Here is a 23,653-nt window from a genome sequence, read left to right as displayed (position 1 = left end):
CTGTTTGTCTATATGTGTGTGTGTGTGTGTGTGTGTGTGTGTGTGTGTGTGTGTGTGTGTGTGTGTGTGTGTACTGGCCTTATTCTGAAAATAAATGCATGATAAATACCTGGATCCAAACTAAGTAAATTAATGCATAATGTAGGAGCAAAAAATAATAAACATACATGTGTAATTCTACACACCTTGATGTGTCAGTTAATTTTTCTACTGTAGTTATTCCTACTCTAATAATAAGGCTGTGGCAATGAAGTGCATGTGGATAAAATAATGACTATTAGTACTTGTACTAATTATCTACTACTACAACTTGTTTCCAATCGCTGAACTGGAATTAGTTATGGGTGGACTATAAGGCTTTGTAGCTAGATAGATACAGTAGATATACTGTGTAAAAATTCTGCCTCTGACCCCCTGTGTGGTGGTATGTGTCATCCTCAAGCTCGGGTCCTCTACCAGAGCTTCCATGTTGTGCAGAGGCAGGTTATTGGCCGGTCGTTGAATGGAATCGTTCCCTTCTGGGGATCCTTCATGATCAGGACCGTCTGTCCTTGGGTTAACCATTCTGGGTGGGTCCCATCCATCAGCACTTGGTTCATTTGTGCTGCCAGGTGTTCATGGAGTGCAGTTAGTTTCTTCAGCCAGTAGGTGTGGATGGTCATAGTCATGTCAGAGTTCTGGTGCTGTCCCGATCTTCATACCTTTCACTCTTTCTTGGAAGTCTGCCATTGTAATGGTTAGTGGATCTTGTTCTGGGAGATTGCTGTGGTCTAGCCACTGAGCATTGGTGTTATGTGATGCCTCTTTCTCCAATTTGTTCTTCCTGTACTGTTCGGTCTCAGCCCTGGGTGGATCTGTTCTTGTGTTATTACCCTGCCACTGAGAGATACTAGATAGATGTAGAGTAAAACAAGTCAACACACAAGTCAATTATTTTATTTATTTTAAACAGTTAATTTTCTAATGTTAGCCCACTCTGTCCTTCATATATTCCTCAGTCTAAAGCTACTTTATGTAAATACCCTCATAAAATGTGTTTTTCACAAAAGTTAACCTCTAAAGTCAGAGGAACATGATAAGGTGCAGTCTTGATAAAAAGTGACTTCAATATGTTTTCATATTTGGGTCAACTTCTTCATAAGGCAATAAAAAGATAACCCTTAAATCAAAAGAGAAATTCCATCAAGAGAAGTCATCTGTTTAGTAAAATGTTCACGGTCAACCCCCTGGACATTTCTTGTTTACTGCCTTAACCTTTGCACTGTTGGCCCCCTGAGGTCACTTCCCTTTAATTGATGATAACACTGATCAAGGTGAAATGCTGAATCACGCTTGATTATTTCCTAACTGCTGCTGAAAACTGAAATAATTTCAATGCATTTTCCCAGTTTATGTTCCTGAGTAACTTTGCTGTGCACCTGGCCTTCTACAAGCCTAATTCTGTGTCTTGTACACACTTGTACAGCACACCACCCCTTTGTTCTCTGTGAATTAATACTTGCTGTTATAATACTAATCTATGGAGACAGATTTTAAAGAGTTCCTTCCTTTGATCTAATGATTTCATTATGATGCAACATGGAAATTTCTGTGCAACCTCTGAGATCTGAACAGATTTCACAAGGGGAATCGCCACGAGGGGGAGAAAAATGTGATTATTTCGACCAATTTCTGGGTTTCTCTGTCATTGTATGTAGAACTGCTCGTGGGTACAGAAAATGAGGATGGTGTGCTTTAACTGTGGGCAGCAAACTTGATTTGCACATTTTAACCACATGACAGTTAATGCAACAAAAGGTTGAAGCCTACTTGGAGACTGATGCATAAGGCTACATCCATCAAATACATCCAATATTCAAATAATTTCTCTAAGAAGATTATCCTTTCCGGTCCCTTGGAATATTTTATGCATTACAGTGTGACTTGATTGATACATGAGAAACATCTACATAAAACCAAACCATGTATTAAAATGTTTGGATTTTTCTCAGTTTATTCCACTGGAACGTTACTACCATGACCTCCATTTAACGTGGCTCTATGCCGTTACCACACATTACTTTCCAGCCCTTATACAACCTCACTCCCACCTTCCCCCACCACTTGACTGAAATGAAATTTGGTGTACTTGTGTCCTTCAGTGAACACTCTTCCCGTGAGGCTCAATATTTGGAGGATAAAAAAGTGGTGAAAATGGATTAATTACCGTGGTCACTTTCCACTTGCAGCCCAGGGGACTCGCCGTAGGACTGAAAGATTCACCTAGTCTCCCACAGCTCCTTCCATCTGCCATGTCACACCTACGTTTCACAGCCAGCGCACTGCAGCTCCTTGAGCCCACGGGGCACAGGGGCAAATTAGAAATACCTGGCTTGGCACAGGATGCTTGGAAACTGTGGGAGCAAAACAAAGGTGAGGGTTAAGGGTTATATGCAGAGAGGGTGAGGTTAAAGTGGCTTGACAAGTGCTTTGAAGCCCACCAATGTGTGTGTGTTAGCTGCTCCTTGTGAAAGCACCACAGGGTTTGCCATATCTTTGGCAGTAAGCTCCCTACCAGAGAGTGAATGTCAGTGTGGCAATGCAATGTCCTCGTGCCTCTCTGAGGCTTGTCATTCACACAGTAGGCTTTTTTTCCTCTGCGATAACACACTTCATTCTCCCTTTTTCCTCTGGTTCTACAGGGGTTTTCAACACGTCTCTCTAGTGAGAGAAGCATATTGATGGACATTAAAGTGTTCTCGCACCAATGCCTCCACAGCATCCCACACTGGCACTGACCTGAATTGAGAGAAGAGCACCTGGCAATGTGACCAATGCTGTCACAATTCAGAACATCATAGCCTTGTCATGCTCTGCAGCCACATGAAATCCTCAAAGGAACCTAATCACTACTTTGTAAATGATTACATTTTACAGTACAACAGTTAAAGGGACATTATCTAACCTGTGACTTGACTGACTAACCCTGTCTTCTAAATACTACCTAATGGTTTTGTCTAAAGTGTTTTGGTGGAAATGTAATTGATGCATGGATTATGCTCACTGTCAACATTTTTTCCAGGCCAGAACTTGTCATTCTTGTCCTGCGTTCCACATATGCATGTGCATGGCTTCATTTACACTAGGGGGCCCCGGGGTGAAAAAACAACAGCTGCTGGGCCCCTTTTGACTCCGACTTTCTGTCCAGTGTGTACAGCGTTTCTATGCTGGAATACTAGATGGCTCCAGATTTGCTGTGTGTTGATTTGAACAATTACAATTTTTTTATAAGAATATTCAATATGTAAGCATAAATCTGACATAATGATGGTGTTGAAACTATATTTTGACACAAGGACCCCTTGAAGACAGCATTACAAGAGCAGATAATAAAGCAGGACCCACTTAAAAGCCCTGTTGTGAGATACATATTCCCAAACAAATTTTCAATTGACACATGGTAAGCCATGGAGTCCCTGGAGTTATATTTCGTGTCTCCATTGACGTTTTCATTATTTAACCAAGATGACAATCTGTGCTATGAGTTGCCACAACCAAACCATGAAAACGAGCAACATGCTTACTTGCTATGTGCAAATATTTCAAGGAAAACAAATAAAATGTATTGCCCATACATTTTGCAGATACAATCAGTATGAACATTTTGTGACGTTCCAGATTTGTTAAAAAAAAAAGTTAAATCGTTATGTTGATAAAAATTGTAATCAAGGTGGCATAACATTTATTACAAAACATATTTGCTGTTGAAAATAGCTAGATAAACCTAATTTTTAGAAGACAGGGCTAACTTGACTCTATCTGTACCAAGAAATTGCATCATCATCAACAGGCTGGTGGTCTGTAAATGATACAGACGTATGAAGTATGACATGAAGTAAAATCTTCTAAATAGAGATGAGTTGGCTGGGGTGCAAGGTAACTAAATAATGTTGTATATTAAAAGTGAAAAAGTTTTGATAAAATTGTCATTTGTTCTGTTGCAGCACTGCCTTGTCCCTTGTAGGACTGCCTACTTTCATCCATGAAAAAGAGCAAAAGGTCATAATGTAAGTTTTGAAAAGCAGACTGCTCAGTGCCTGTGATGAATCACAACACCATTAAACCCCTACAGATATACTGCTTATTATGGTCATTTTCTGCCGTGGGATGGTAAAAATATGACTTAATGTACTTTTAACAGCTACATATGGGAAGCTATATATATATATATATATATATATATATATATATATATATATATATATATATATATATATATAAAGCCTGTGTGGGTGGGTTAATGGAGGAAACAGATTTCTTTGTTTCTGTCTCCAAGGGCGAGAAAAGAATGACTTTTGTAACAGATCAATATTAACTCTACCGTGAATTTCATGGTGTTTTACCCACTGCAAAGGTAAAATTCTCCATCATGTCCTCACTGTGAGATAAAGTCCACCTCTTTTGGGGAAGTCTCAAAATGGAGCCTCCAGGCAGACTTTGTCAATCGAGCAGCTTGAGTGTTGCCCTCACCGCAGGCAGAAATCAACTCTGACACACTCTGGCTCTGCTCCCTGCGAATGTTTGTGGCAGACGACAAAAGCTTTTGGATCACTGGGCCATCACAAAAAGACACTGCAGGTTGGTTTGTCTAGCAACAAGCCAGTGGTTTTACTGTAATGCTACAATATGTAGTGTTACAGCTAGGACTGGGACCGACTACTGATTTATCAATTGATTTATCTTATTGATTTATCATTGAAATTATTGATAGTTTTGCCCATGAAAAAAAAAAACATTCTGCACGCTTATCTGACATGGTATATTAAAGGAAAGATAATGTCAAAGCAATAAATGAACTTAAATGTAGCATTAAGCTTCTTTTAACATGAATGTAATGCTCATTTACAGTCATTTCTTTAAGTTCAATATTTGTTTAAATAATGGCACAACAGGCTAGTTTTTGCCCCAAAACTTTAATAAAACTGCTAGCCTGCAACCACCACCTGAAATGACAAGTACGCCAGCAGATTTAATCAGCTGTAGCTAACAGGCGTTAATTTTGTGAGTTGGCCAAAAGACAAAATTAAACATTGCCGTTGTCTGGTAAGTTTAAACTTGTTGTGCTAGCTGGTCACTGTATCTTATACTATGCTGTAGCTCTCTTAGCAGTTAGCTAGCTAGTCCCAACTGGGGCTATCATGTTCAGTGCATGAAAACGGAGATATTAGCAAGTAGCAATAGTCGAAATCTCAAAGTCAAGCACATCATTATCAGCATTCAATATTTTAAGCTTGATCTCTATGGTATGTCTTAAACATAACATTTAAGCTGATCATCATCATCATCATCATCATTGAAGTGATGACTGTCAACATTATCATTTAGGGGCTCTCAGATACTTTTAGCGTCAACATAGCGTCAAGTGTTTTACTTACCAGAAGTGTGACATTGCCATTTTTGAATATCATGAGGATTAGTTTTGAGAATAACCACTCATATACAGTATTATCTCACTGCAATGAGGAGGGATAACAAAGTGTCGATGCCACCTGGTGGCACAAAGGGAGACTGCATGACGTCAGTTTAATATACAGAATACATGCACCATTTTAGATGAAAAATAATAATGATAAAAATATGTTTAATTTAATCATTTTGCTCCAACATATCTACTTTTAAAATCCTTACAGTAGTTACAACTTCTAGTTTACCACTAACATGATAACAATCTCCAGTATACAATACTATCTTAAATATATGCATCCCAATTTTTAAATGAGGTATAAACAAAATTGATGAATGGGTGGCTGTAGAAGGATAGATGGATGACTAAGAGGAAGGTCTCCAGATTTTTTTCTGAAATGAGCACTATGTCTTAAAATGCAAAAACATGCTCCGTGCCAGAAAAGTGAGAGGAATAAATTTTTCTGCCATGAAAGGATTACCTGTAGGAGACATGATTAGAAACAGGCCACAGTTTGTCATTTAAATACAGTGCGGAGGAAAATTAGTACATTGTGATTCAGGTGGTGGATAGTCAGATACATTTTCAACCATAAATAAATTGTTGTAGTTGTGTACATTTCAAAGTTTAGCAGCCAAAACGGTCTGTAAGGTCAACTGATGTTGTTTCAGTTGACGGACATGGTGGTATGATGCAGTGAAAACGACACAAATCTATAATTAATAATAATATTAGAATACTATTATTATTCACAGTCAATACAGGTTAGAAAACAAAAAATATCAGCCATGCTTTTGTAATGTACTCAAAACAAATAATGTAAGAATTATCTTCCAATGAACAAACCTAAATGTCATAAGCCAGCCATATAGTCTAATAAGCGACTCAGTGTTGAATATTAAAAAGCAGTGAAAATGTGGTAAACCATCTCTCATGAGGCAACTTGTTTTTGTGGAAAGATTTTGCAAATGCTCTTTTGGGACAGGAAACAAAAACACATCAATATCCTTGAAAAAAAATGGATATGGATATGCTAATGTGGAGATGTACCTTCTTCGCTTTGAAATGTTCAAAATAAGGCTCTGAAGACCTGAAAATAGTCTGAGTGATCATGGGGTGATACAGATAATGCTGTCTCAGCTATCATAAAAATGTGTTGGGCTTGTTGTTTGGGAAAAATATGCCTGTAGGAGTGCACCACAGCATTCATATCAGAGCTCTATCCTCTAAGCACAATAATGTAAAATATCATGCAGCCCAATATAAGTAAAAAGATGTCTCCACATAGAGAATATTCATCGCAAGGAAGTACGAAACCTTTACACTAAGGAACACTCTGCACTATATCAAATTACAGTTTACATATTCCATCTCATTTGGCAAATATTGCTTACATTTTAGTGGTTCCACTATAGTGGGCTGGGGTGATATCCTCTATATTAACAGCAAATGCAAACACTTGGGCTAAAAATATCACAAACATTGAATGTGACATTAGAAGAGAAGAGAGAAAGATGAGGAAGAGAGACAGACAGACACAGAAAGACAGGGAGATAAAAAAAAACTGTCTCTGGCATAATAACTGTACATACACTGTTAACATCCATATCATCCTTACAGTGAACCACAAAGAGATAAAATGCTATTATAGTAGAATTCTGTTCTGCATAAATATACAGATGTCAAAATATGCTGCTGTAGCTGTTCTCGGCAGAAACTGTGGGTTGAGCACTCTCCTCAAAAACCTCTGTGTCTGTTGATTTCAGGGTGCAGTCACCTCTTTATGCTGCAGCTGCAAGAAGAAACTGAACCTGTATTTTCCCATCTATGCACCCCGTGGCAGTGTTAAATTCGATGTTTCCACTCTTATACCCTGTCTGGCAGGAGAGCAGGGTGTGTTTTGAAATATTGGGTCAAGACAGGAGCAGCTTAAGATCCCCTCTGCTTAAACAAGGGGCCTAGGCGTTCTTCAGACAGATCCCAAACCCCAGGTAAATGATCTGTACCAGTAGCACTGTGCTTTCTGCATAAACATTGGCCCCTGTCAGCCGTTTTTACAGTCCCAGTCTTGCACTTTTCAAGCTTGACACAGTATGATCAAACATGTCAACACTTCACGTCTCCTCGGCTTCCGACTGGTGGCGAACGCAACCAGCCCAGGATGCACCGGCGACTGCCGATCCCTGCCACTCACCTCAGGTCACTCTCGTAGCACTGTGCTTTGTTCCTCCCCTGCCATACAGTTAACCTCAGCAGCACTGGAAATACAGCATTATCATATTATTTATAAAGGCTGGCCTTCTGGGATGCAACTCAAACAGGAATACCAATTGAGCTCTCCTGCCGTCCTGCTCCCAGCCCTGCCTCCCGGCTAAGCACTTGCACTTCTGCTCCCTGGGTAGAGTGTTATCTTCAAGTCTAGGTTCAGTGGGTGTTATTCATTCGCCATTTAAGCAGACACTGTGCATACACTGTAGGTCCCTTTGTCAGAGCCTTATATTTGCAACTTAGATGGGAAGAAACTATAAACTTGATTCTTGTGATTGAGATTGTCTTGCGCCTGACAATTCCTAGTTAGTTTGCGTTAATATAAGGATTTGGTTAATACGCCTGAGCTCCACTGTAGCTCCCTGGTGGCAACACAAGGATGTGATCTACTGTCTGTCTTGGCTACAGACAATCCGCCAATCTGTTCACTGGGATGTGAAACACAGAGCTTTTCCCAGTGTTTGGACTGACAGATTAGATTGTTAGCAGAAAGTCATTATTTCCAGAAAGCACACTAATCTGCAGTAGCTGTCCTAAAATGAGGACCTTTACTTACCCTCCAGCCACAAGATATTGTTTCAGAATTCACATTATGAATGAAACTAACAAATGTGATTTCAGTGACAGCAATATCTGAATCACATGTAGAAGAACATGACTCAGGTAACTCTATTAGTCATTAATACCTCCTGGCTTTTTGTTGGAGAGTGCTGATGAGCCATGGGCTACAACTGATTTTTTACGCTTTAACAACTGATCATCAGACCGTATCACAATTTCTCTTTTCCAAAATACTTTAATGCTGAGTTTATTAGAATCTAACACTGCTAATTAAAAATACATCCGTTTTAAAAAATCTTGGATGTGAAAACATTATAAATGCATTTGCTTTGAAATTTCCTGTCTCAACGAGATAAGCTGTCTAAAATGCAACAATGACCTACAGTATTGTACTACAAATCAGAAAGAAGTTATCCAGTGTTTCGCCAGTTTTTCTTTTGAAAGAAGTCATTTTGGCTCAGCATTTCCTGAAATAACTCATCTGAATTAAATTTCACCTAATAAATCTGCTTGGCATACTCAGCCGGTATCTCTCAGGGTGATTGCACATGCTCCTCAAGAAAAAGGCTTTCAGTGTGTTCCTTTGCATGACAAAGAATTGGCCAAATCTGAAACATTTACATGGTTGAACAGTCAGAGTTAAAGGAACTCTTTAGTTTCTTGGCATTATTCGCCAAGTTCATTGTATGAACTTGTACTGAGTTACGTCAGGTGAAGAATACTTTTTTTTTGGGAGGACTGTAAAGCACAAGCATGAACCTTTTGTAGCGATTTAACTCAGACTGGCTTAACTACCACAATGAGGGAAGTATTGGACTGAGGTAAAAATTTCACAAGTCTTTCCTCCCCAACGATCCTCACTCCTGTTCCACAGCCCCATTGTAACAAGCATATATTATATGTAGGCTGCAGGAATGCCACCCAGGACTGATAAATATGTTGCAGACACATTGCAGAAATTGCCTCATCCTCCTGTGAGCTTTTTTTCCTACTGTCCTCAACCGCAAAGATACAGAGAAGCAAAAGGTTGCGAAGTGGAGAGTGGCATCTTGGGAACACACTGGCCTCAGCAGCATGTCTCCTTTCATGCCTCATTCATTCACTTTATCACCTCATTAGACGAATGTGAAGGTGTGGAGGAGAAGCCTTGTCACCCTGAGACAGAAAGGGAGGAGCCGTACTCCATCTTCTCCTCCCCTGGCCCACCTCTCCCCTCCGCTTGCTAGCTGCATGCGTGGCTAACATTGCTTCGGGGGGGTGCAAGCTGCCATGTGAGCACACTTCATCAGGTGACACACAGCACACATGGTTCTACCACTAGAGATTCACGGATGTGGGGAAAATGAGGAAGCAATGTGAAAATGCACAATTCCCACCTCTGATATGATAATATAGCTAATATTTTAATTTTACTATCTTTATTTCTGTCTACTCTGTACACATGACATCTATTGCATGTCTATCCCTCTCGGAAGAGCTCCTCTTTTGCTCTTTGAGGCAAATTTGTCATTTATGATTTTGGGCTACACAAATAAAATTAATTTGAATATACTTCCTGCGGCATCTAAAACCCACAATTAGCTTTTATTTCCTTTGTACATTTCATTTATTCATTGCAATTTGATTTATGTATTTGTTCAATAAAATCATATTTTGCCTAATTTTATTTCCTTTGCACATTATATTTATTGATTTTATTAAACTAACTCATTTAATCATAAAATACGATATAATGTATCCTAGAAATTCCCTTAACACTGAACACAGTTAAAAAGGCTTTTTATCTTCATCATATGTGATGTTTTTGGTATGAAAATGGTCAAATTTATTATAGTATTGCTCCCAAAACATCAGCTACTGTATATGCTACTTTAATCAAAAAACATGGCATGGCATGTACTGTATGTGCGTCTATAAGCCCATTCTGGTTCCACATCTGTCTTAGTACCGCAAGTTCCTCCAGCTGCCAAATCACCTCAGAACGGAAAAATAGCAGTTGTGAGGATCATACATAGGGGATAAATTGCACCTACTCCATGGTTTACAAGAGAACATCGGTCAGAGTTGCCCTGGATACATAACCCAGATGAAATCATGCATACACAAACACACACACACACACACACACAACACACACACATACAAACACCCCGAAACAGAAAAACCTGCAATTTGTCATTTTTGGGGGTAGAACTGAAATAAGTATGTCGTGACCAGACATGACATTAATCATGAGTATAATCCACACTGATTTGGAAAAGGTGAGAGGACAAACCATTGTCTTCCCTGTATCACAGGATCGCTGTGCAGAATACAAATGGAGCTTTTCATTTCATGTGTCAGGGTCTCATACAGTCAGGAGAGACAGCGGTGTAATGTAAGAGTTTTTAGGAGCTCTATCATTATGCTCTGCCTTTTTATTGATTTCCTCTGGCCTCACGTTGTCTTGAATCCCGCTACTACAAATTGCCTTCATATTATTGGGATATAGCCCCAGCACAGGCCACTCCACAATTCTTTATTAGATGTGTACTTGTTTCAAATTGCTTTTTGCTGAGAATAAACAATAAGTATCTCTGATGAGAGAAGATCCCCTTTGATGTTTGAGCTGTAGCCTTTATGTACCTTGGGCTTTAAGTACAAATAAATACACTAACATTAAATGCTCCAAGGTAAGCTATCCTGTATGAGCATATTATGTTTCTTAGCTACCTCCTGCATATAAAGTAAGACTTTTAACATATAAATAGCGGTGCCAATATTTTTGAAGCTATCTTACACGTTTAGATTTTTTTTTTGCCTTTAAATTTGATTTGAGCGTCATCAGACCACCATATCACAATTCCTTTTCTCCAAATACTTTAATGCTGATTTTATTAGAATCAACAATCTCATGCATGCACTTTGAAATTTCCCCTGTCATAGTAAGATAAGCTGTGTAAAACTTCTGGTTTGCAGGTGTCTGGATATGACTATATTTTGGGGTTTTGCAGGGTGTATTTAATGTAAGAGTCTCTCTGTCAATGTGTTCTGTTTATATTTGAAGTGTTTATTGATGTGACACTCGTTAAAAACTTGACCTTATGAACTGCCAAATAGCAATAGAGATGCGGAAATTTGATGACATACTACTTTGAATTCATAAACTGTCAAGGCCCAAGCATGGCTCAGTGAAAGCTTTTCCTTTCAAAGCAATTACGCTGAAGCATAACTTCATCTTGAAGAAGAAATAATTTGAAACTTTGAATAATTCATCATGGGAAACCGTGTTTGACTTGTATAGAGAGGATAAATATCTAGTTTTTATACAGTTCATAGATTTTCAGTTTAATGCTACATGTTATAAGTTGACCAGAGGGAGAAAATGTACACATACTGTAAGTTATTCTTGCTGCTGCAGTGGCTCATTGGTGGCTTTGGCAATCTATTTTTCATTTATTATGTCTTTTTTTTTCTTTTAAGCTCTATTTAATCTCTGTAATTTAATGTTGTTAAGTCATTGATTTTTACTGGCAATCAAATTAACATTTTTCTTTTGCTTGAAACAAAGCTACCAACGCTTTGTTTTTCTTTGATCATAAAAGTAAATTAACTAAGCACTAATGTGATTAACAACATCACTGTAGCTAATGAAAATAAAATTATTTACTTGTGTGCTCCCACGCTTCAGGCTTGTAATTTGCACTCTCACAGTTTTCACTTATTGTAATACCAGCCAGCACATGAATCCAGCAGAAATTCAGACATACAACAGTGGACATTTTTTTTTGCTTTTTAAAAAAATGAAAGATGTAATAACTGGCACATACTGTACCTCGGGGCAGCAGCGTGTTGTGGTGAGTGAGGTGAGAAAAAATCTACAGGTTCTTTACCAGCTCCATAGGTGACCTCTGACCTTTTTGTGACTTGGAAAAAGTGAAAAGAATAAACATTTTAGTATAGAGAATCGATAATCTCCACATAATTTGCCGATTGGTGGACCAGGTTGTTCCATATTATTGCTGCATATTAAATGATACTAACTGATTCTTAATGGAGCAGTCTTTTGGCGTTAAATCTTTGTCTGAATGGATTTCTAGATTATTCTCCTTTTAGCCAAACTCTTTAAAACTTACTATAAGTGCTTTTAGCAGAAAGAACTTGTTCCAATTGATGGATATGAAAGGCCATAACCTTAGAATTTGTCCTCATTAAAAATAGCACACACAAATACTTCCATAAAACTATTTCTATTAATATTTTAAACCCATCAGAACAGTTTGATTATGCTCCTGCCACATTTTCAGTCAGGTAATTTTGAGGGTGTCTTTATGTGCCTGACAGAGTTCAAAAATATTTATTAAATTGCGAATAATGTTATTTGATGAGGAAAAGGTGTTCAATTAAACACTGAACAGGTTCAATTAAAGATATAATTGCCTTAGGCAACAAAAAAGGCTGACAGTAAGGAGAGAAAGACTTGAAATAATGGTACAAAGAAGCAGCGTGAGCATTCAGATAAGGAGGTTCCTCATTTTAGCAGTAACGTGTGGTCAGACTGCAAAACTGTAACTGTCCAGTTTAGGAAGAAAATTGGGGCTCTTGACTGTTCTCAGAATACAGAGTAATTTCAGTGTGAAACCTTTAACACAGCAAGCAAATGATGAGTTACTGTATGTTCTAAAATGTGGAAACATTTGAAAAAAGTGACATCTACTCTTGCAGACTTATTGATAGCACAAATTAAAAGCATTTTAAATTAAAAGTAAGCAGTATATACGTAAAAAAGAAACATTAGTACTAATGGAAGTGTTGTATTTCAGCTGAACTAAAAGGTTCATTTCATGTAATTATTTAAAAAACAAATAGGCACAACTTTGGAAATGGGCTTTTTAAAAGATATGTGTGAATTAGCAAATGTGTGCCTCCACTATGAAAGAGCATGCGAATACTGATGGCCTCTAAGCTGAGTGTGATTATAGAATTAGTATGGCATTCACAAAATATCATAATCATCACCACTTGGAAGGTCTTTATATCATTACAAATTAGGAAATGACTCAGGTCATTTGCTTTTATCCCAAACAAGAAAAGGCACATTTAATTTTAACATGGGTGGTCCCGGAGAGAATTAACGATTCGCTAAATCCGTCCCTCAAACAGCGATTATCCAAGCATAGCTTAGCAATCATAACTAGGCACAGCAGCTTTAGATTTCGCCACATGCTGAAGCGGTGTGAATGCCTTCAGTTAGAGCAATACTCAGCATTTAAAGAGTTTGGAGGGTGCTGTCTTTTTTTAGCCTTTCCAAAACCAACTACACAAGATAAAAAGTTTAAGAACTGGATTAAATGGTGTGCTTATCTGCTCTAATGTAAGCGGTTATCGTTAGCATGTCAGGCTAACTAGCTTACTACTCCAGTAGTAAGTGAGCATTACTTCCAAGGCCAAGGAGCATATCATTAACTAATTCCATTAGTTTCTGGGGTTACAGGTTACGTTGAAAGAAAAAAAAAACTTTCTAGCACATCTATCTCACTGTGTGGAAGCCATTCCGAATGCTATTAAAGTACATACTTATGACCTATTTAGGGTACTCTTCTTTAAAACAAGTCATCTGGAAACATTCAAAAGCCAGCCAGAGACATTTTTAACCTACTCACAGACCTAACGTTAGCTTAATTAGCTAGCTAAGTCAGTGAAATCAGCCCGGAAAAATTGATAGAAGCCTGTTTTTGTCTGCCTTTGTCTGAAATCAAGGACCCATTATTTAAAAAATTATTATGCATTTTGAGTGATAAATTTGCCACCGTAATCAGTGTAGTACGAGAACAGAAAGTTTGACGGACATAGCAACAGTAACTCAGTGACAGTAACCCTTCCCCTGACAGTGTTACACCCACTGAGCTACAGGACCGCATGACTTTTGAAGCATCTGTGAGTCAGTGAATAAAAATATCTTGAAGCTGTGAACTTGAATATTCCAAGTATCTGGTGGGGAAAGCTTTGGTATAGCTGATGAAAAAGAAACCTATTAAAGTTTGTTTCACCCGGAGCGATGATTTCAATCATTTGAGAGCCACATTAAATCTCACCGTCTCGTCTCCTCTCATGGAGTTTGACATTAATTTTAGGAGCCTGTCAAGCATTGTATCCAGCAAATGTTCACACAGGATGCCTCAATCACATTCTTCATGGATTAGGTCTCGTCTACTATCAGTGATCAGGGAATAGCTATCTAATCTGGTGTTCAATCACACACAAAGACAGATGGAACGATTAGTTAACTACACTTGAACAGGTTTTCACCAATCTTTTCTCAGCACACTGACACGATTTCACTTCACAGTCAAATGTCCATGTTTTCACACAGGCTGCCTCACAAATCCATGTACACCACAATGTTATTTCTCCTTGAGTGGCGGGCCACATAGAGCAGGGACCTCCCTCAGGAGATAGAGAGCATTTCATTTCACACTGACACGTTCACCTCTATCCTCACCATCCCACTGAGGGTTGCTGGGGTTGTCAACCCCGGGGAAATGAAAAAGGAACTCAAGCTTTTGCCTGAGTCAAAACAACGTGAAAACTACATTTGTGACCACAGAGCAAAGCTGGTAACAAAATCGTTTGGATCTCTCCAGTTGGGAAAGTTATTCATGTTGCTGTATTTCAATGTCCCTGTTCTCTCTCTCTCTCTCTCTCTCTCAGTTTTGCTGCAAGATAGCCTGAGGAATTATATCACCCTCTAGTAAAGGGTAAACACAGGGGGTATAAAAAGACAGTTTTTGCCATATAGAGGAATAAAACTGTAATGGCTTGCTTCATTCCCCTTCGTATTTAGATGCAAGGGGTGAACAATATACTGTAGCTTTGTTTGTCTTTGGTCAAGTCAGGGTCAGCCTTCCAATAAAGCACACATGGGGGCTGGTAGCAGTCAAATAAATTGGATTTTATATGCTTGCCATGAATATAAGGCTCATCCAATCTAGAGACTACTCTGCACTTTTTAGAGCATTCATGATACCCTCAGGCTTTTCATCTCCAGCAAAGCTCTGGCATATCACTTCTCATTATGTCTTGCTGAATCTTCCAATCTAGCCAATTCGAGGTACAATACGACACATCCGTTGTTCTCCTGAGGTTGAATTTGCGAGGTACACTGGGCAGGAGGGAAAAAAAAGGCAATGCATTAGGTGCCGTTTCCTGAGCTATTTATTCACATCATTTGTTCTTTCCTTATTCCCCTCAACATTCATTCATCTGTTAATGAGCAGAAAGCTGATGTCCTTTGTCATTCTGGGAACAGAAGGTGATAGCTTTTTTATTCAATTATAGACTTTTTCTTATCACATTGGATGGCAAATTTGGTTGTTTATTCACATGTTTTGGAAGCTGTTTGTTATAATCCACTGAAATATTATTTGGTGCCTGTATAGATATTAGTTGGAGATTTATAAATGTCCACAGATTTTTGGAGAGGAAAACTCTTTTTTTCTGTTGATGAAATATGTGGAAAAAGCAGGAGATGAACCCACACAGTAAACAACTTTAAGCTGTGTGTAGTCATACCCTTTTATCAAAAGAACAGTTTCTCTGCTGTTTTTGATATGATTAGCAATTGTTCAGATGCACACAAGCTCATCCAATAATTAAATGACTTGTTTCTGAAGAACACAGATGGACATCATTGTTTCTCATATTGATAAAAAATACAAAATACGTCTAATGATGTACACAAAGCTACTAATGAGCAGCCAAACTGATGTCCTTTTTGGTATGCATAAGGTGACGCAGGTAGTTAGAGCAGAGGCTCTGGAGGTGTAGTAGGTAATCTATTTCTCTGTGCCAGAAGGTCAGACAGATTAAACCCTGCTATGAAGATCCCAGTTTTCTATGACAGCTGGCTGCAGGGGAGCTGCACAGCTCTTAAACTGAACTCTCAATGAGATGTAAAATGAACTTGCCATCTTCTGGTGTGAAGGTCATGCTTTTGTACCAAAAAGAACAGCCACTTGATGCTCTTTCATTGTAACCAATGCATTTTTTGAGGTCCACATTCAAAGGGGTGAGACTGAAGCCAAAAAGGCTGAGTGAATAGTGAAACCAGTCAACGGGCACTGTACATTTGCATGTCTCAATCATCAGGGATTAGATCTAGTTCAAGCTACTGCGAAATTTAGAGTTTTCAATCTAACATAAAATTACATTTCTTTTAAAAATATTAATATACATTCTACATGACCAGATTCACCCTGAGCTCTATTATGAAAGAGAGATATTTTGCTGTCTGGTATTGAATGAGAAAAATCACCCTTTGGTGATAATATTTTATCTCCCTCATTCCACTCAGTGCACATGCTGTATTCAAACGTAGCCCCTCTTATCATTTTTCACTGGAATAATCACAGATAAAACTGAGTTCCATTGACATTATTACTACTATTAAAGTTATTTTGTACTGATAGTTTTGAAAGTATAGATTTGGTCATTTTCAGTGTAATAACATTATCTATGTGAAAATGATATTCAAGTGCTTAAGACAACTATTTTGACCTTAACTGGTCAGTGATTCCACCTTAAATTTGACACCTGCTAAAAAAAGGGGCTCAGTATTAAGTGATTATCTTTAATGACCCTGGCTGTTGTTTGGAATACCTTAAAAGGTCACATCTATCTGGGCGTTACGATTAATTCCCAACAAATTAAATTCATTGGTGACATTTAAGCTATTTGATTGCACAAGATGTATTTACAACACATAAACTCAAGACATGTTTTTGTAATGTTTAAAGTGAGTAAGATAACAAAACTTTATTGTTTTTAATTCATTGCATTTACAGGTTAAGGTGCATGGTGGAAAGAGGTACATGGCTGTACTGATACCAGCATTTACTTTATTGTTATTCATTTGCATATAAGTTTCTTCACAGTGAATTTATTTGATGATGCCTACATTTATATTGAAAGAAACCTTCAGAAGAAATTCTAAACAAAAAAAGTTGTTTTTTTATTGACAGCCTTGCCACTAAAGAGGGGCAAGAGTACAATAAGCACATTATTTCAAAATAAGTTTACTTTGAAAGACACCCTCCCTCATTACAATAAAACAACCATTTCAGTCTCAGTGAGAGTTTATTCTCATTTAACTTGAGGATCATATTCATCACTGCATCAAGAACTATCAAGGTAGCAATAAACAGAGGAAAACATTTTTCCCTAAAAGAATCAACTGCTGTTAGGTTTGCTACGTGCAATATTAACACTGCCTCGAGGCTCAACAGGCTGTAGTCAAAGAAACCTCCGCTGGAGCCGAAGGCATCAATGAAGGTGATTATAATGTTTTATGTTATGCTCACAGACAAGCGTAGGAATGTATTAGAAATAGAGATGATAATGAAGAATGAAGATTAAAACCTGGTGAGTGTCAATCAAATCAGCTCCAGGGTACAGATCACCCTTGCATGCATAACTTTCTCAGCTGCAACTTAAAGGAACATTCGGTGATAAATGGGGCTTATGCTCACTTTTGCTTAAGTCCATCCCTGACTTTCATGCTCACATATGGAATCTGGCCCTGTATTGTTAAGTGTTTAGTTGACACTCAAGATCTAACTTCATGCAGACACCGAGTGGTGGCACCTTCATCCATCAGTAGCCTATAAAAACTTATTGCAAAGAGCTTGTCTATTTTATTCTCTGCTTCAAAGTGACTATACAGAGAAAGTGATACAGTCAATTATATTATATATATATATATATATAAAAACCCTGATTACTCATACTTCATGTCTGGATGCATAGTTAGTACCTGAAAGGACCTTTTCCCCTGTGATTATGACTAAGATGGTAGCACAAAAGGCACGATACAAGGAAGGGCTGAGTACACTAGCAGCACTGGCAGCATAATAACAGTAAAGAATATTCTTTATACTTTAAGGTTATTACACCTTTTATATAACATTCATCAACACATGTTTTGTCTGAAATGCGCTCTCCGAAGTTCGACGACATCCATTCAGAGATACTGCAGAACACTAATAAAGCACAACTAACTGAAAAGTACTTTCTAGGTAACTGCTCCGCTAAAACTTCCTTCTGTATGAGTGCCTTTTTCTGCCCATTCTGCTTGATAAATGACTGAAGGATTTGTTTTCACAGGGAAATTAATCAAACACAGCAGAACAGGTTTTCTACATTGTAGCCCTTTAAGAGTCACTTTAAGTAATTTATGATTTTGAATCGACCTTGATTCAACATTGTTTCAACCTTGTGTTGAACACCTTGTATTCAACACAAGAAATATTGCTAATAATTTTATTATAACTTGTACTTGAGAAGGTTTCTCCGAAGAAACAGTGATTCAAAGTGTTTAATCTTGGCAAAGACACTAAACATTTAACCGGTGTTAAAAAAAAAACATTTTTGGTACATACAGAGGGAGGCTTTGCCTGTGGCTGGTGTTTGAGCGTAACACAAAAAAGAACACCAAGGGAGCTGGAAGGCAGCAGTGAGGTTCTTAGATGGTTTACACTGCTATGCAAACAAAGAATTTTGTTCATTACATTCAATTCAGTATAACAGAATGAATAAACCAGAAAACACGTTTGTCTACTTAAGAGTAAAGGTGACAAATTATATTGAAAAATGTATTTTTATTAAAAACTGTTATTTAGGAAGGACTCCGTCTGTCAGTCATCATGTCAGAGCCATTTGCCCAATTTTAAAGCTGCACTAATCAATATTCTTTATAGCAACAATGGGTTCAAATTACTACAGTATGTGTAATGTGAAAGGGATCGCTTGTAGTGACGAACCTTTACAGAATTACCACCGAATTTTGCAGCGCCCATCAGCTCAATGGAGGCTCTCAGTCTATTTTGGATCCATGTTGGATCAAGCTTGTTTCCAGCTGTTGCAGGCAGTTGTTTGCAGCAAAATTAATTTTACTTCCTATTTATCTGGTCTAGTCTTTCAGACATTTATCTGCCTTACGGTTGTATATTATAAAGTAATTCTTGTTTATTTGGGACTAATGAAATTACAAGGGCAGGTACAAGTTGTTGTAATGTATTCTTAGAAATAACACATTTGGCTGCTTATGATCAATAAATGATCAGTTTAGTGTTATGATGGTTTCATCTGTGGCTTCATCCACTGCTGGTTCCCAGAGTCTCATTATTATGTAGCCTAAAGCACACTTGATACACCACGGACCACTCTGCATCCAGCCAACTGGGCACTCAACTGTTTCAGACAGCTGCTCCACATTTAAGTGATGAGAATTAACAAGAAACTACACTATGTCCTATAAAGATGTCAGTAATGTCTCAGTACTGCCTATTCTGCACATATTTTGTAACAAGATGAACTTTTCACTCTCTCCCTCTTTTAATTTTACTTGTCTGGCTGTTCTGCATGTCCTGGAGAAAGTTCATAGTGAACGTCACTCTTGGGGCTAAAAGATCAGTTTCTTGCTATATTTAATGACTCAGGAGAGCTTTTTGAACTATCCATGATGTATGAAATGTGGTAGATGCTGTCTGAAAGAACAAATCAGTTATGACTCATGAGTGTTGTAGGTTTTGTCCCACATGGGCAGTGCAGGAAAAGCAAAGAAAGGAAAGGCTCAAAATAAATCACTGCTGGAGGGCTACATATATCAAACTCCATAGTTCATTCAAAATGTGTTTTGTCCACTATATCTATGTTATAAATGTACATTTGGACTTTGACAGTAAGGTACAGTTTGAGAAATGCAATACATTACTTTCTACTCAGACAAGTGGCAGTTGTTGAACTATACCATAATGGAATTTCTTACGTGAAGAACTCAGGGTAAAAGCAAAGGCATTAAGGTTTCCTTGTTTTATATTTCCTAGAAAGTCCGGTCTGGCTTTTTTTGAAAGCTGAATGTCATAGCTGAGATTGTGCCACTTCTGAATTTGTAGGTGGAGACATTCAGTCTACTTTTTTATGTAATTCTCTGCCATCATATGACAGCTTTCAGAAAGCTTAAAATCTATCACACACCATGCTATTGACTGTCAAAGGTTTATCAAACCACCGTCTTGTTGCAGGTAAATTCTTACACTTTGACATATTTTTTTCTCTTCTATTGAAATGTCAGTAAAATATAATTAATGTCTCTTCTGTGCATGACACTATCTAGTGGTTTTAATTTTTCTTTTAAATTAATGTGGCCCCACTGGAGTCTTTTCGTGTTAATTTTTGGAGGCATCAGTGCTGGAAGGGAGTCACTGTGCTGCAACCTCATGACCTGGGTTAGTTGCTGATAAGAAGTTGTAGAAGACTTTCAATGCCCTCTGTTTCACTTCTGTGAAGAAATGTTTTTTATTAATTGTTATCTACAGTATGTTTGGTTGAAGTCTAGAAAAGTAGTTGAAGTTGTCCACCTAAAAATGCTGATTTGTTGTCTTGACCCAGAAGATGTGGAAGAAAATCTAAACAAATAATCCATATGGTTAGGGAATTTACTGAGACTACATACTGTATATTAATGCATTACATCCTCAGCCAGTAAGGCCAATTTGCTATGTAAAAATAAATAAGACAATTTAAATTCAAAACTGGAGATTACAATTACTTCATTAATTAAAATACAGTTTGTATATTTGTAACTAAAACATGGATCCTTTGAATGGGTGATCAATTATCCTTACATTTGTCCTCATGGATCTTTCTTGTGTCCCGTAAACCCAGGCTGCTGGGATGCATTTAATAGAACTGCTCAGCATCCGTATTTTGGTGTGTGTTGTTGTGATCGATTGACACACTTCCCTGCAGGATGTCATCCATTATCATAATAGCCAAGCAAATCACTATTACAGAAAAATGACCATGCACTTACCTACTTCAGGAAACAATAGCTTTCAGTATGCTGCATTACTCATGTTAAATTAGTCCCATAAACTGAGCTTGGTATTGTGTGTAAAGCCAAACATACCTGAGCAAAATACTGTGACAACATGCAATAAGGCAGCAAAAAAGCAATAAAGGTATTTTGCTAAGGCTTTTTGGTTCAAGCTCATCATTCACTCAGAACGATCGTTTGCATACAATTAAGACATTAACTGCAGTTTTAATGCTGCAGATAGTCTCCATAACCACTAAAGGAGACAAACAAGGCCATTCTTCTTGGGTTTATGCTCCACTTTTAAAGATGCTGATAACGCTGTGAAGAAGTATATATATATATAAACCTTTTAGGCAAACATGTCGTCCTGAGAAAAATGGTCAATTTCTTTATGTATCACCTCATTCACTCCTTATTTAAGCAAATTGCATGCATTGATTTCATTCTGGTTCTGAAAATTCTGAAGAAATGTCTGAGGTATCCATTACTCAAAAAAAAAAAAACCCAGCTCAGACGTTGTGATAGTCCAGTGCCTGATCTCTTTCATCTTGTTCATAATTCCTGAGGTTATTATGAGTTGAATATTAGAGGCTGCCACTCTTCTCCCCCCTCTGCACAGTGCACTAACACTAAATGGAGTCACTGTAATTATAGCTTTCATGCATGGGAAGGTTCATTTTCTGAGGTAACTTGAAGGGCTCAGAGAAAAGAAAAAAAATCAACGTTGTGACTGACAAGAGAAGGATGGCAAATATCTTACTGTTTCAGCCCAAAACATCTCACAAAACCACAAAACCAGAGTTTAAGTTGGTATTAATGGTATTATCACAGCTATTAACAGTAGAGGGAGCTTCAGTTATGCAAATTAGAATTGTGTTTGTGACAAGATGAACTTTTCACTCCCCCTCTTTTAATGCTGCTTGTCATGGAACATTGGTTGTTGACTCATTTCCAACACAATGAAACGTCCCTTGTAACCTCTGGAAACCAGCTTCCTGGCTCTCTGTCACAGCTAGACCTGCAAATAGAAATGCGTCCCAACTCCTACTGTCTCATACCACTGCAATAAACAATTTATTTCCACAGATAAACAATAACCAAAGCTGGAAAGGCAACTCTCAAAGTACCCAGAATGAATTTATGGAGGCTCCTTTTTTGATTTTAAACCAAAGGCAAGGCAATAGTCTTAAAGCTCATTTCAGTGTAAAAACTGAAGCAAACCGTTCAGGAGTTCACAGCCACTCCCATTGGCTGTGAACCCATTTAATTTCAATGGAGCAGCTCCAGACAGTGCATCTTGATAACATCACAGACAGCAATCTTGGCTCTGTGGTGTGTGAGATAAGATTTTAAGATAAGATATCATGAAACTATATTGATCCTCTTGGGGAAAATATTTTTTTTTTAAGTATAGGGGAAAGTGTTATATAGAATTCAGCAGGATACTTTTTATATGGGAATATAAAATAAATTCAGCAATAAAACAACAAAATGGCGAAACAACACCATGAAATTGTTGCATTGGGTGAAAAATAACAATGGGGACATCTTACACTATGGATTAACAGATATAACAGCTGTAAATTGAGGATATTACTTGAATACTGGTTACAGTACCATATTAGAATAGGACTACCCCAGCCTGCTGGAATTTTACATTTGTAAAATCTAAAATTGAGTCACTTTTAAGCACATGCTCTCATACTGACACAGGCTAGATTGTGTGCCTGCTGTTGCTATTCTATGACAAATCCACAGGGAAGTTTGACTAATGTTATGTTCAGAACAAGTCATGTGTCATCTGCAATAACTCAGTGGCACCATGCCAGCATGTCACCTCAGAGAAATGTATGTCATTTCCATGGTTATGGCTGTACAGTCTGGTAAGTATTATGTAGGCTAAGTCAAAAGGCTTAGAGCAGCACAATGCAGAGGGCTACTGCTCTAAAACAAATTTTGTATGTCCCCTGTCTCTGTGTGTGTGTGTGTGTGTGTGTGTGTGAGAGAGAGAGAGCTCCCACATGCTTGTTGCAGTGATCCTATCTTAATGAAATATCACTATAATATTCCCAACATCTCCCAAAAAGGACTTATAATGTCTTAATATCTTGTATTTGGTGGATTATTATTCTTTCTTTTTTTTTAAACATTTCATATAAAATTACACATTTATACAAGTATAAATGACAACATAAAAGTATGCCCGTTTGAATATTAGTTGTCTGTGATATTGTTATAGTATCAGTCTAAAATCTTTCTCAGAGTTTTCCTATGGGATACACCTGCGTCACCAGCAGTAAGCTCCATTGCCAACAAATGCTCAGATTGTTCATTTCCTTATGGGGAATAAATAGGGGGTGGTTATCCAGTTGATATCTTTAATTGCTCCTGGGTTGTATCAATACCTACCCGTTTTACTGCTCCATCACGAGCCACTGGGAACGGGTTGCCCGGGAAACGGCCGCATGGCAACAGGATCAGAGCCTGGGGGTTGTCTGCTTCTAGGTCTGCTCCCATTTTACATC

At 37.9% G+C, this 23,653-nt stretch overlaps 1 long non-coding RNA gene across 1 annotated transcript; it reads right to left on the bottom strand.

Moving 5' to 3' along the window:
* On the bottom strand, positions 1–23,641 carry LOC122878386. The gene is made up of 3 exons (XR_006378469.1): positions 23,538–23,641; positions 2,207–2,393; positions 1–889 (listed from the first exon to the last, which is right to left on the bottom strand). It is a non-coding gene; the product is annotated as an uncharacterized LOC122878386 (long non-coding RNA).
* Positions 23,642–23,653: the final 12 nt, after the last annotated feature.

Source organism: Siniperca chuatsi, linkage group LG6 (assembly GCF_020085105.1).
Source record: "Siniperca chuatsi isolate FFG_IHB_CAS linkage group LG6, ASM2008510v1, whole genome shotgun sequence".
Taxonomy (NCBI): Eukaryota; Metazoa; Chordata; class Actinopteri; order Centrarchiformes; family Sinipercidae; genus Siniperca; species Siniperca chuatsi.
This window is presented reverse-complemented; position numbering and strand designations above follow the sequence as displayed.